Below are 13,682 nucleotides of genomic sequence, written 5' to 3'. Positions count from 1 at the left end.
TGACCCTTGCACCAGGGAGGCAACATACCATCCTGGAGTCTCGGTTGTGGCCGCAGAAACGCCTATCTATTCCCCTTACAATTGAATCCCCTATCACTATTGCTCTCCCACTCTTTTTCCTGCCCTCCTGTGCAACAGAGCCACCAATGGTGCCATGAACTTGGCTGCTGCTGCTCCCCCCTGATGAGTCATCCCCCCCAATAGCACTCAAAGCTGTGTATCTGTTTTGCAGGGGGATAACCGCAGGGGATCCCTGCACTACCTTCCTTGCACTGCTCTTCCTGTTGGTCTTCCATTCCCTATCTGGCTGTGGACCCTTTACCTGCGGTAAGACCAACTCACTAAACATGCTATTCACGTCATTCTCAGCATCGTGGATGCTCCAGAGTGAATCCACCTCCAGCTCCAATTCCACAACGCAGTCCGCCAGGAGCTGGACGCGGATACACTTCCCGCACACATAGTCGTCAGGGACACTGGAGGCGTCTCTGATTTCCCACATAGTACAGGAGAAGCATAACACGTGTCCAAGCTCTCCTGCCATGACTTAACCCTTAGATTAACTTAAATTGACAACAACAATGCTAAAGGATACTTCCTGATATAGAAGAGAAAAAAGAAAAACTACTTACCAATCATCAGCCAATCACTTACCCCCTTGGCTGTGACGTCACCTTTCTATTTCTTTCTGCTTCTTTTTTGCCTTCCCCTTGTAACTGGACAAGCCACGCCTCTCCACGGACCTCCTCGACGCTGCTCCAGGTCTCACTGTCCTTGTGTAGGCCTCTCCGATCCCCGGAACTCCCGCCTCTCCACGCACCTCCTCGGTGCTGCTCCTGGTCTCACTGGCCTTGTGTAGGCCTCTCCGATCCCCGGAACTCCCGCCTCTCCACGCACCTCCTCGACGCTGCTCCTGGTCTCACTGGCCTTGTGTAGGCCTCTCCGATCCCTGGAACTCCCGCCTCTCCACATACCTCCTCGACGCTGCTCCTGGTCTCACTGGCCTTGTGTAGGCCTCTCCGATCCCCGGAACTCCCGCCACTCCACATACCTCCTCGACGCTGCTCCTGGTCTCACTGGCCTTGTGTAGGCCTCTCCGATCCCCGGAACTCCCGCCTCTCCACGTACCTCCTCGACGCTGCTCCAGGTCTCACTGGCCTTGTGTCGGCCTCTCCGATCCCTGGAACTCCCGCCTCTCCACGGACCTCCTCGACGCTGCTCCTGGTCTCACTGGCCTTGTGTAGGCCTCTCCGATCCCCGGAACTCCCGCCTCTCCACGTACCTCCTCGACGCTGCTCCCGGTCTCACTGGCCTTGTGTAGGCCTCTCTGATCCCCGGAAATCCCGCCTCTCCACGCACCTCCTTTCTCCCCAGTCGATCTATTGAAGCGCTTTCAAACGGAAGGGGCTCACTGGTTGGTGCTCTCACAATCCTGTGCTGGTTCACCTGCTGTTGTTCCTCAGTCCACAATCCTTGTTTCCTTCCAGCTGTGGAACTTTCTCAATCACTCCGCCATTCACCAGGAGATCTTCACTAACGGCCGGTTGGAGTGTGGTACATTGTAAATTTATATGTTTCTATGTTTCTATGTTAAATGCCATTTGAAAATAGTACTTGCATTGATTGATCAACTCAGCTTTCTGTTGAAAAGCAGGATTGCGAGGGTCTCTGCTGCCTGGATATTTGATCAGTTGAAGTAGTCGCTTTCTGTAACACAGACCTATTTGGTGGTGTAAGAAGGGAGAGTTTGGGGTCATTTCTAATGCATTCTTCAACAGCTCCACAGCTTTTTCCACATCTTCTCTTCTCAGAAATGTTGCTGCATAACGAGTTACATATGGAAGATCAGGAGACTTCTGCAATGCTTGTTCAACTTCCTCCTTTTGATTGAACTCCTGAGTGCTGCCTCCTTTTGATTGAACTCTTGCAGTTTTAGAGCCAACATCACCATGGTTACAGAGTCATCTGGATCAAGTTCCAGCACACGTTGTAACCGCTTCACTGATTGGCTGCGGTCACCACTCTCTGGGGTACCAGAAAACCCTTCCAGACAAAACAGAGCAGTCGCATAGCCAACGTTCCATTCAGTGTCATCAGAATCTTCCTCCAGAGCCTTCTCAAAACATTCCTTTGCCTCTTCATAGTATTGAGCGGCAGAACTCAACAGTGACCAACCCTTCTCCCCGTATACTTCAGGTATCAGTGCTTATACCGAGAGCCATCAGTAAATTGTTTACAGATCATCTCCAGCTTGTTGAGGTAGGACTGGGCCTCTATCAGTTGGCCCATGTGATAATATACCCAGGCATAGTTTCCATAGGTGATGGGGAGGGGGAGAGAGGCTGCAATGTGGAGGGGGGAGAGGCCGCGATGTGGAGAGGGGAGAGGCTGCGATGGGGAGGGTGCTAGGTACTCGGGAAAGGGGAGGCAAGATGTTTCCTTGTTAGGTCCTGGCCCACAAGGAATGATGAGAAAGACACATAACTTGTGGAGCTGACAGTTCCCGCTTCCCTTCCACTGCCGTGTTTCCCGACCCCTGGGAAACCTGCTCATCAGCAGCGTGTTGCACTGTGGGAGCCCGATTTAAATATGTTAATAAAATGTCCTGGCTCTCCACAGTGAGGCACTTACTCACCCCAAAGTCCGCCGGCGAATATAAGGCACCATGTGTTGGGGACACGTTCTCTGTATTTAAGTCTTTCACACTCCTCTGACCCTCTCCCTCCCGTCATAGGGGAGGGGGTTAATATTGAGGACCAAGTGTCTCTCTCCCCTCCACAAGACAGTCTGGTTACTGCTGAGTGGGGCATCAGCAGTGGGGAGGGGAGGTTTGGTGAGGGCCCACAGCTGGGGTAGGGGGGTGAGGTTTGGTGAGGGTACAGAGCAGGGGGCGGGGGGGCGTTGGTTAGGGCATAGAGCGGGGGAGGGGGGTTTGGTCAGGGCATGGAGCGAGGGAGGGGGTTTGGTGAGGGCACAGAACGAGGGAGGGGGTTTGGTGATGGCACGGAGCGAGGCAGCGGAGTTGGTGAGGGCACGGAGCGAGGGAAGGGGTTTGGTGAGAGCACGGAGGAGTTTGGTGATGGCACAGAATGAGGGAGGGGGTTTGGTGAGGACACAGAGGGAGGCAGCGGAGTTGGTGAGGGCACGGAGTGAGGGAGGGGTTTTGGTGAGGGCACAGAGCGAGGGAGGGGGTTTGGTGATGGCACAGAGCGAGGGAGGGGTTTTGGTGAGGGCACGGTGCGAGGGAGGGGGTTTCGTGAGGGCACAGAGCGAGGGAGGGGGTTTGGTGAGAGCACAGAGTGAGGGAGGGGGTTTGGTGAGGGCACAGAGCGAGGGAGGGGGTTTGGTGAGAGCACAGAGTGAGGGAGGGGGTTTGGTGAGGGCACAGAGTGAGGCAGCAGAGTTGGTGAGGGCACGGAGCAAGGGAGGGGGTTTGGTGAGGGCACAGAGTGAGGCAGGGGGTTTGATGAGGGCACGGAGTGAGGGACGGAGTTTGATGAGGGCACGGAGTGAGGGAGGGGATTTGGTGAGGGCACAGAGCGAGGGAAGGGGTTTGGTGAGGGCACAGAGCGAGGGAAGGGGTTTGGTGAGGGCACAGATTGGGGGAGGGGGTTTGATGAGGGCACAGAGCGAGGGAGGGGGTTTGGTGAGGGCACAGAGTGGGGGAGGGGGTTTGATGAGGACACGGAGTGAGGGAGGGGGTTTGATGAGGGCACGGAGTGAGGGACGGAGTTTGATGAGGGCACGGAGTGAGGGAGGGGGTTTGGTGAGAGCACGGAGCGAGGGACGGAGTTTGATGAGGGCACGGAGTGAGGGAGGGGGTTTGGTGAGGGCACAGAGCGGGGGAGGGGGTTTGGTGAGGGCACAGAGTGAGGGAGGGGGTTTGGTGAGGGCACAGAGCGGGGGAGGGGGTTTGGTGAGGGCACAGAGTGAGGGAGGGGGTTTGGTGAGGGCACAGAGCGGGGTAGGGGGTTTGGTGAGGGCACAGAGTGAGGGAGGTAGTTTGGTGAGGGCACGGAGCGAGGGAGGGGGTTTGGTGAGGGCACAGAGCGGGGGAGGGAGTTTGGTGAGGGCACAGAGCGAGGGAGGGGGTTTGGTGAGGGCACAGAGCGGGGGAGGGGGTTTGGTGAGGGCACAGAGCGAGGGAAGGGGTTTGATGAGGGCACAGAGCGAGGGAGGGGGTTTGATGAGGGCACAGAGCGGGGGAGGGGGTTTGGTGAGGGCACAGAGCGGGGGAGGGGGTTTGGTGAGGGCACAGAGCGAGGGAGGGGGTTTGGTGAGGGCACAGAGCAGGGGAGGGGGTTTGGTGAGGGCACAGAGCGGGGGAGGGGGTTTGGTGAGGGCACAGAGCGGGGGAGGGGGTTTGGTGAGGGCACGGAGCGAGGGAGGGGGTTTGGTGAGGGCACAGAGCGGGGGAGGGGGTTTGATGAGGGCACGGAGCGAGGGAGGGGGTTTGGTGAGGGCACAGAGCGGGGGAGGGGGTTTGATGAGGGCACGGAGCGAGGGAGGGGGTTTTGGTGAGGGCACAGAGCGGGGGAGGGGGTTTTGGTGAGAGCACAGAACGGAGTCGCAATCCTCCCGGACACTGCTTTAAACTCAGCAACCAGAAGAAAGGCGCTCCACCATTGGTCCCCGATTTTAATCGCTCCACCATTGGCCCCCGATTTTAATCGCTCCACCATTGGCTCCCATGCCTTCAGCTGCCTGGGCCCTATGCTCTGGAATTCCCTTCCATAACCTCTCCGCCTCTCGTCCGCTCCTCTTTTAAGATGCTCCATAAATCCTACCTCTTTGCTGAAGCTTTTGGTCATCTGCCCTGATATTTTAATGTCTTTTATGGACTTGGATGAAAACTGCTTGCTTATTAAATTTCCTTGCTTAAAATGAATAATTTGTTTATTTGGTACATCGGGATGAAGCACAGCATTCAAAACACCACAGGAAAAATATTAAAGGATAGTGAGAGACAGCAGGGAAGGTGCAGAGAGACAGCAGGGAAGGTGCATGGTGGATAGAGGTGTACCGATGGATGTGGTGTATTTAGATTTCCAAAAGGCATTTGATAAGGTGCCACACAAAAGGTTACTGCAGAAGATAAAGGTACGCGGAGTCAGAGCAAATGTATCAGCATGGATCGAGAATTGGCTGGCTAACAGAAAGCAGAAAGTCGGGATAAATGGGTCCTTTTTGGGTTGGAAATCGGTGCTTAGTGGTGTGCCACAGGGATCGGTGCTGGGACCACAACTGTTTACAATATACATAGATGACCTGGAAGAGAGGACAGAGTGTAGTGTAACAAAATTTGCAGATGACACAAAGATTAGTGGGAAAGCGGATTGTGCAGAGGACACAGAGAGGCTGCAAAGAGATTTAGATAGGTTAAGCGAATAGGCTAAGGTTTGGCAGATGGAATACAATGTCGGAAAGTGTGAGGTCATCCACCTTGGGGAAAAAAAAACAGTAAAAGGGAATATTATTTGAATGGGGAGAAATTACAACATGCTGCGGTGCAGAGGGACCTGGGGGTTCTTGTGCATGAAACTCTTGTGCATGAATCCCAAAAAGTTAGTTTGCAGGTGCAGCAGGTAATCAGGAAGGCGAATGGAATGTTGGCCTTCATTGCGAGAGGGATGGAGTACAAAAGCAGGGAGGTCCTGCTGCAACTGTACAGAGTATTGGTGGGGCCGCACCTGGCGTACTGCGTGCAGTTTTGGTCACCTGACTTAAGGAAGGATATACTAGCTTTGGAGGGGTTACAGAGACGATTCACTAGGCTGATTCCAGAAATGAGCGGGTTACCTTATGATGATAGATTGAGTAGACTGGGTCTTTAGTCATTGGAGTTCAGACGGATGAGGGGTGATCTTATAGAAACATTGAAAATCATGAAAGGGATAGATAAGATAGAGGCAGAGAGGTTGTTTCCATTGGTCGGGGAGACTAGAACTAGGGGGCACAGCCTCAAAATACGGAGGAGCCAATTTAAAACCGAGTTGAGAAGGAATTTCTTCTCCCAGAGGGTTGTGAATCTGTGGAATTCTCTGCCCAAGGAAGCAGTTGAGGCTAGCTCATTGAATGTTTTCAAGTCAAAGATAGATAGATTTTAACCAATAAGGGAATTAAGGGTTACGGAGAGCGGGATGGTAAGTGGAGTTGAGTCCACGGCTAGATCAGCCATGATCTTGTTGAGTGGCGGAGCAGGCTTGAGGGGCTAAATGACCTACTCCTGTTCCTAATTCTTATGTTCTTATGTTCCGATGGTAGCCGACTGAGAGCAACTGCACAGTTCTCGCTGCCTGGACTGTGGCGGATGGTATAGTTATACGCTGATAGCGTGAGTGCCCACCTTTGTATGCGGGCTGAGGCATTAGTATTTATCCCCTTGTTTTCAGCAAACAGGGATATGAGGAGCTTGTGTTCGGTTTCCAGCTAAAATTTGAGGCCAAACAGCTACTGATGCATTTTCTTTACAACGAATACACGCACTAATGCCTCTTTCTCAATCATGCTGTAGGCCCTCTCGACCTTAGACAAGCTCCTGGAAGCATAGCCGACAGGTTGCAACTTCCCCGCAACGTTAGCTTGTTGTCATACACACCCGACTCTGTACGATGATGTGTCACATGCTAGCTAAAGTCTTTTACATGGGTTATACAATACAAGCAGCTTTTTGGAGCATAAAATGTTTCTGGCTTTCTCAAAAGCAATTACTTGTTTTTTTCCCCATACCCAGTTCTCACCTTTACGCAATAACACATGCGTGGGGGCTCTAAAAGGGTGCTTAACCCCGGTAGGAAGTTACCAAAATAGTTGAGGAGTCCCAGGAACGACCGCAGCTCTGTGATGTTCTGTGGCCTGGGCGTATTCCTGATAGCCTTTGTCTTGGCGTCTGTGGGCCGAATGCCATCCGACGTAATCTTTCTCCCCAAAAACTCCACTTCTGTTGCCATGAAGACGCATTTCGACCTCTTCAGCCGCAGCCCTACGCGATCCAGTTGCTGGAGGACCTGCTCCAGGTTTTGTAGGTGCTCGACGGTGTCCTGACCCGTGACCAATATGTCGTCCTGAAAAACTACTGTGCGTGGTACCGACTTGAGAAGGCTCTCCATGTTTCTCTGGAAGATCGCTGCAGCCGACAGAATTCCAAACGGGCATCTGTTGGAGATGAACAGTCCCTTGTGCATGTTGATGCAGATGAGGCCCTTCGAAGACTCCTCCAGCTCCTGCGTCATGTAGGCCGAAGTCAGGTATAGCTTAGTGAATGTCTTGCCTCCTGCCATCGTCGCAAATAGGTCGTCTGCCCCTTACGTAGCAGGTATTGGTCCTGTAGCGAGAAACGATTAATAATTACTTTATAATCGTCGCAAATCCTGACCGTGCCATCACTTTTGAGTACTGGAACAATCGGGCTGGCCCACTCGCTGAATTCCACTGGGGAGATGATGGCCTCGCGTTGCAGCCTGTCCAGCTCAATTTCCACTCTCTCCCTCATCATGTGAGGTACCGTTCGCGCTTTGTGGTGAATGGGTCGTGCCTCTGGGACCAAGTGGATCCACACCTTCACCCCGGAAAAGTTTCCAATGCCTGGCTCAAAAAGGGAAGGAAATTTGTTAAGAACCTGGGTACATGAGGCCTCATCGACATGTGATAGCGCTCGGATGTCAACCCAGTTCCAGCGAATTTTGCCCAGCCAGCTTCTTCCAAGCAGTGTGGGGCCATCGCCCGGGACAATCCAGAGTGGCAGTTCATGCACCGTGCCCTTGTAGGTAACCTTGAACATGGTGCTGCCCAGGACAGTGATAAGCTCTTTGGTGTACGTTCTCAGTTTCATGCGGATGGGGCTCAGGGCTGGCCTGAATGCCTTGTTGCACCACAGTCTCTCACACATCTTTTTACTCATGATGGTTTGGTTAGCGCCAGTGTCCAGTTGTATGGCTATGGGTAAGCCATTCAATTTTATGTTTCGCATTATAGGTGGACATTTTTTCAAAAATGTGTGCACCCCATGTACTTCAGCATCTGCCTCCTCTCTCTGAGGCTCGAATTTGCTTTGATCCACCATGGACTGATCTTCCTCTGCCACGTAGTGGTTAGCATGTTCTGCAGAGCTTGCAGCTCATCTGCAAGCTCGTTGGAGGTGCCCCATTGTTCCACAGCTCTTGCAAACATACCCTTTGAAGCGGCATGAATAGGCTAAATGGAAGCCTCCACAACGCCAACAAGGTGTGAATTGCCTTGCATTCATCCGTTGTTGGGGACTCTGAGTCATCTGGGTCACCTGAGGCCTGCTGACAGTTGCAGACTCGTGGGTTCTGCCCTGTATATTTCTGCTACCAAACACAGTTCCAGTTAATTTAGGAACATTGCTTGCACTTGTGTGCTGAGAGATTTGTTTGGTGTTATCACTGGTGGACATAAACACCTGTGCTATCGCAATGGCCTTACTGAGGGTCAGTTCTCTACAGTCAAAAGTTTTCGTAGGATGGTCGCGTGTCCAATGCCCAGTACAAAAAATTCTCTGAGCATTTGTTCCAGGTAGCCATCAAACTCACATTGTCCTGCAAGTCATCTTAGCTCGGCGACGTAGCTCGCCACTTCCTGACCTTCAGATCGCTGGCACGTGTGGAACCGATACCTCGCCATCAGCACGCTCTCCGTTGGGTTAAGGTGCTCCTGAACCAGTGTACACAGCTCCTCATACGACTTATCTGTGGGTTTCACCAGAGCCAGAAGATTCTTCATGAGGCTGTAGGTCGGTGCCCCGCAGACCGTGAGGAGGACCACTCTCCTTTTTGCAGCACTTCCTTCTCGTTCAGCTCGTTGGCTACAAAGTACTGGTCTAGCCGTTCGACATAGGCTTCCCAGTCCTCACCCTCCGAGAACTTCTCCAGGATGCCCACAGTTTGCTGCATCTTTGTGTTGGATTCGTATTCTCGTCGCCAGTTATTGTGTTCCTAACACAGATGAGACTGCACACATGGAGGTTAAAATAACAGTGACCTCAGTCTTTAATAAGACACTCCAGAGTGAGGAACAGGCCTTAGGGGCTGGCTTATATACAGTGCTCCCAAGGGATGCTGGGATCCCTTGGAACTTCAGGGGATGAGCGCCCTGGTGGCGGAACATGGGAGTGCATGCTTTTCAGATACACCACCTCATGGGTCACTGTAGCCCTGAGCTGCCGATGCTGTAGATTGAGAAGGCGGATTGGGTCACTATTGCATCGACTTGCTGATGTGATTGTTGCGACGCACCGAGCACGAGCGGCGCCGGTGTGTCCGTCATTGCCCCACGCCCTTTGCCCTTTGCCCTTTGCCACTGTGGGAGGGGCTGCTTGCTCTGGTTCCGGGTCACCTTGGATCATCAATACCAATACCTGCCTGCAGGGAGAGGGGGTGCCAATACACAGTGAAACACCCCAGATTCCCCCAGATGGCCCCTCACATACCTCCACCTCCTGCCCCTGGAGAGCACCCACCCCACACAGAGCCCCCTCACCTCCTGGTTCATCCTTCCCACACCCACACCCAGCTGTCAGCCGGCCATACAGCAACACATCCTCGCGTCCCACTGATTGATCCTGGTGGATCGGAGGCCCTGCTGTTGTGTCAGTCGCAGGCCGGCCTCGCTCTGCTTTTCACCGCTACTCTTTCCACAACTTCCGCACCGCCGCCATCTTTACGCTGCTTCTGGTTTTCACAGGATGCGCACACAGCTTAGAAGACACTGAAGAGGCAGCAGTCTCTGGACAAGGAGTCGGCCATTTAAGACTGAGATGAGGAGGAATTCCTTCACTTGGAGGGTTGTGAATCTTTGGAATTCTCTCCCCTAAAGGGCTGTGGACGCTGGGTTATTGAGTATATTCAAGGCTGAGATAGATAGAGTTTTGGACTCTCGGGGACTCTACGGATATGGGGATCGGGCAGGAAAATGGAGTTGAGTTCGAAGATCAGCCATGACCTTATTGAACGGCAGAGCAGGGTCGAGGGGCCATATGGCCTACTCCTGCTCCTAATTCTTATGTTCTTAAGTAACATTAAACTTGAAGTTAGGCTAAAATACACCCATTGTTCGAGGGAGAGGAATTTAAGCAGTAGAAGAGAGGAGATTGGGGGATGGCAATGCATGAGCAAGGAGGGTCACCCGGAGCAAAGCAGCACACCAGTCCAAGAGTCATGTTACCGCTCACAAAAATATCAACAATTCTGAAAATATATACAATGAACGTTAGATAAAGCTCAAGTACACACATTTAAAGCAATTCCCAGTTGAAAAATGTTTTTTCTTGTCTGGACTTTCTTGGCGGATTCTCCAACACGAAGGTTTTAAAGGTTGCACTGAATGGCGATACATATGTGCATGCCTGATGATGTCACCACGTAAGATTGGAAGTGTGAATGCTGGAGAAATTAGGCCAATTTGTAGATGCAAGGACACAGCCTGGTGGAGCCTGTCAAAGGAGGACGTGTATCTGATGAAGTTCACGCATGGATGTTGAGCAGTGCATGGGCAAGGAGCGGTGAAGGCATTCGAGAATGGAAGTCTCATGGAAAGAGCTGAAGGATTGTGGAATCAGGCCTATGTGGCCTGCCGGATGCTGCAAAGGAAGTAAACCTACCGGCACTGACCCAAGGGGGTTCGGCCTCACCCACCACCAAGTCACCAACTTGAACGGCCATCAGGACTGCGACGCATTCCTCCAACGGAGTCACGTCCTGGAGTTCCCAGTCCCCTCCTCCAGTCCTCATCTGCTCTCTGGTTGTGGACAAGCTTTGCCTGTAAGATTAAAGAGAACATCTGAGTCAGAGCCCTTCTATAAGTTTCTCCCAGGTGTTACATAGTTTACTCAGCGCGACCCCGACCTGCGAGGAACATCTGCGGCAGGTCGGGCTTTAAAAGGAGCATACCACTCCAGGGAGCAGCACAAGCTGGTGCAGGAGGGCGACGGCAGTGAGGAAGGTGATTGGATTGGAGGTCACCATAATCCTGGTCTGAGATTGGAGCGTGGATAGGTACAGCAGGAAGGCGGCAAGCAGCAGAGGATCGACGAGGCTGGGGCAAGGGAGCGGCAATAAATTGCAGAGCAACATGATTGGGATTCAGGAGAGGCGTGAGTTCGGGGCCCATAAGCGGCGAGGGCCCAGGGGCAGCACGGGCCAGCCCACTCTGTGATATCGGTGCGCACTAGGTCTGTGCAGCAGAGCTGGTCTCCAGTCATCTTGGTTAATACTTGTCACTGGACCGAGACCTTGCTCTGACAAGCCAGTGTGATGGCTGGTGTGCAACGGCCACCACATGTTAAAAAAATCCACTCACAGGCATCTTCCACCCTTCAGTATGTAGTTCGGGATGTGGAATATTAGATACTTCATTGAAACACCTGTGAATTCATCCCTTTTTGGCGTGGAAGCAAATCATCCTCGATATGAGGACCATCTAAGATGAAGACATAGTTTACTGCATGAGAGTCTTCACAGCTCGAGGTAACTTCCATTCACTACGTGGACTGGCTGTGGCAATGCTTGAATTAGGGGGCCAGGACCTAACATTCATGGGGAGGCGACCATCCTCCAGATGCATAAGAAGACTGAAGAGTTAACATCATGAGGGGTGGGACTGGAGAACCGAGTAGGAACGTTTTTAGCACATGCAGGCCCTTGCAGTGTGTGAGGCTACAAATGGGAACCTTGCATCTGGTCTCACCCACGTAGGGCATGGGTTCCGAAACACGACATTGAGCAGAGAGTGCACATTGAGCTCAGAGCATAGCATGTTGACGTTTAAGATTTAAGATACACACCCTCACCCAGCTGAGTCATATCGTTCCACTTTTTCTGGCATTGAGTGGCATTTCCTGGCCCCAATGTCAGTCACAGACACTCGTTCTGCAATTTCCCTCCATAGGACTCTGTATGTCTGTGGTTGTGGTCTCCTCTCAGCCTCTGTCCTGAGCAACTGACGGTAAAAAATCCTCTCAGCCGGTGACACCCCTCAAAATCGGCAGTACCGAATTTCGACCCCACAAAATTCTTACACAGCTTGACAGGGTAGATGCAGGGAGGATGTTTCCTCTGGCTGAGGGGTCTAGAACCGGGTGTCACAGTCTCAGAATAAGGGGTCGGCCATTTAGGACTGTGATGAGGAGAAATTTCTTCACTCAGCGGGTGGTGAATCTTTGGAATTCTCTACCCCAGGGGGCTATGAAGGTTCAGTCTTTGAGTGCATTCAAGCGTAGATCGATCGATTGTTGGATATTAAGGGGATTAAGGGATATGGGGATCGTGCAGGAAAATGGAGTTGAGATAGAAGATCAACCCTGATCTCACTGAATAGCGAAGCAGGCTTGAGGGCCTGAATTTTCACCAGTGTTTCAGGAGCATATTTCATAATTTAGACCCCTTTTTGTGACCATTGTAGGATTTTGCCGGTGCCAACATCAGTGTGTGTATGGGCCGGCAAGATTTTTGGATTTTTAAAATGGATCTGCACCCTTTTAAAATGGAGATGCACATGAGCTGCGTTTCAAAATGGAGTTTGAACATTTGGACTTTAAAAGGACTGATTTTTGGTTTCTGTGAAATATGGCAGGAGCTGTCTGTCTTTTGGGTTGCCATGGAACCAGTCTCAAAGCTGACGTCATGAAAGGCAGAGGCCGTTTCATTTCGAACTTTGTGTGATTTGTGGAAAAACACCTTTTGTCCATGGGGCCAGGAGGTCTGGATGGACAATGAGGTTTACAGGCCAAATGTAACACCTCTGGACTCTTTCGATGAAGGAGCAGTCAAGAACTCAACAAACAGTTAGCACTTCGAGAACTAATCATTGACAGAAATGGCCCACCATTGTGTTCATCGAGTTGACCAATCCAGGTCAGAGACATCACCAGGAAGACCAATGAGCGTCTCTGCGACCATGGTAACCAGGAATCGCCCAGCCAGTTTTGTGTATTATACGGGGTATAAAGATGCTGAACTTTGGGGATTCAGGGCTTACTTTTCTCTACCAGCTGGAACAGGGTTCCCCGCGTGGCTACGAGTCCGTCAACTCTCCAGGAACACCCGAAGTGAGTGCCACGCTGTACCACCTGAACGTAACTCTCTAGGTCTCATCGCATGCCTCTGTGAGACACGGTTTTTTCTTCAGAGCTGAACGGACCCAGGGCCACGTGAATCAACGACAAGGGATGGTAATTATATCCAGCATACACCTCTGGAAATCCCCAAGACCGCCAGCGTGTTTGGCTGCTGAGGAACTGCAAGTGTCCAAGACACAGACTAACACATGTGTGTGTGAGGAGACTTCCAAGTGTGGGTTCTGACCAAACCGGAGAGGGGTTTAATTAGGAGGGTTTCCATTATCTCGGCTTAGATTCTGGGAATGGGTTTGGTTCAGCATAACCGACAGGGTGGGTATTTAGTCTAAGGTTTTAAGCTAGTGTCCACAGTCACTCCAAACCGTAAGCGAGAGTAGGGGTTGTCATTTTGTGAGTGGTTTAAAAGGAATCGATCTTTGACCAACCTGAACCGTTTTGTTTTGTCTGAGTCAATTGTAATCTATCCATAGTAACTCCTTGGGTCTGAACTTGGGGGTTGCGGGGCTTGTGGTTCCCGGTATAATTCGGAAGACCGACCGGGTGGCATCCGCTCACGGCCGGGTTACACAGTAATCCCACTGGGGGCACT

Source organism: Pristiophorus japonicus, chromosome 3, assembly GCF_044704955.1.
Source record: "Pristiophorus japonicus isolate sPriJap1 chromosome 3, sPriJap1.hap1, whole genome shotgun sequence".
In the NCBI taxonomy this organism is placed as follows: domain Eukaryota; kingdom Metazoa; phylum Chordata; class Chondrichthyes; family Pristiophoridae; genus Pristiophorus; species Pristiophorus japonicus.
This window is presented reverse-complemented; position numbering follows the sequence as displayed.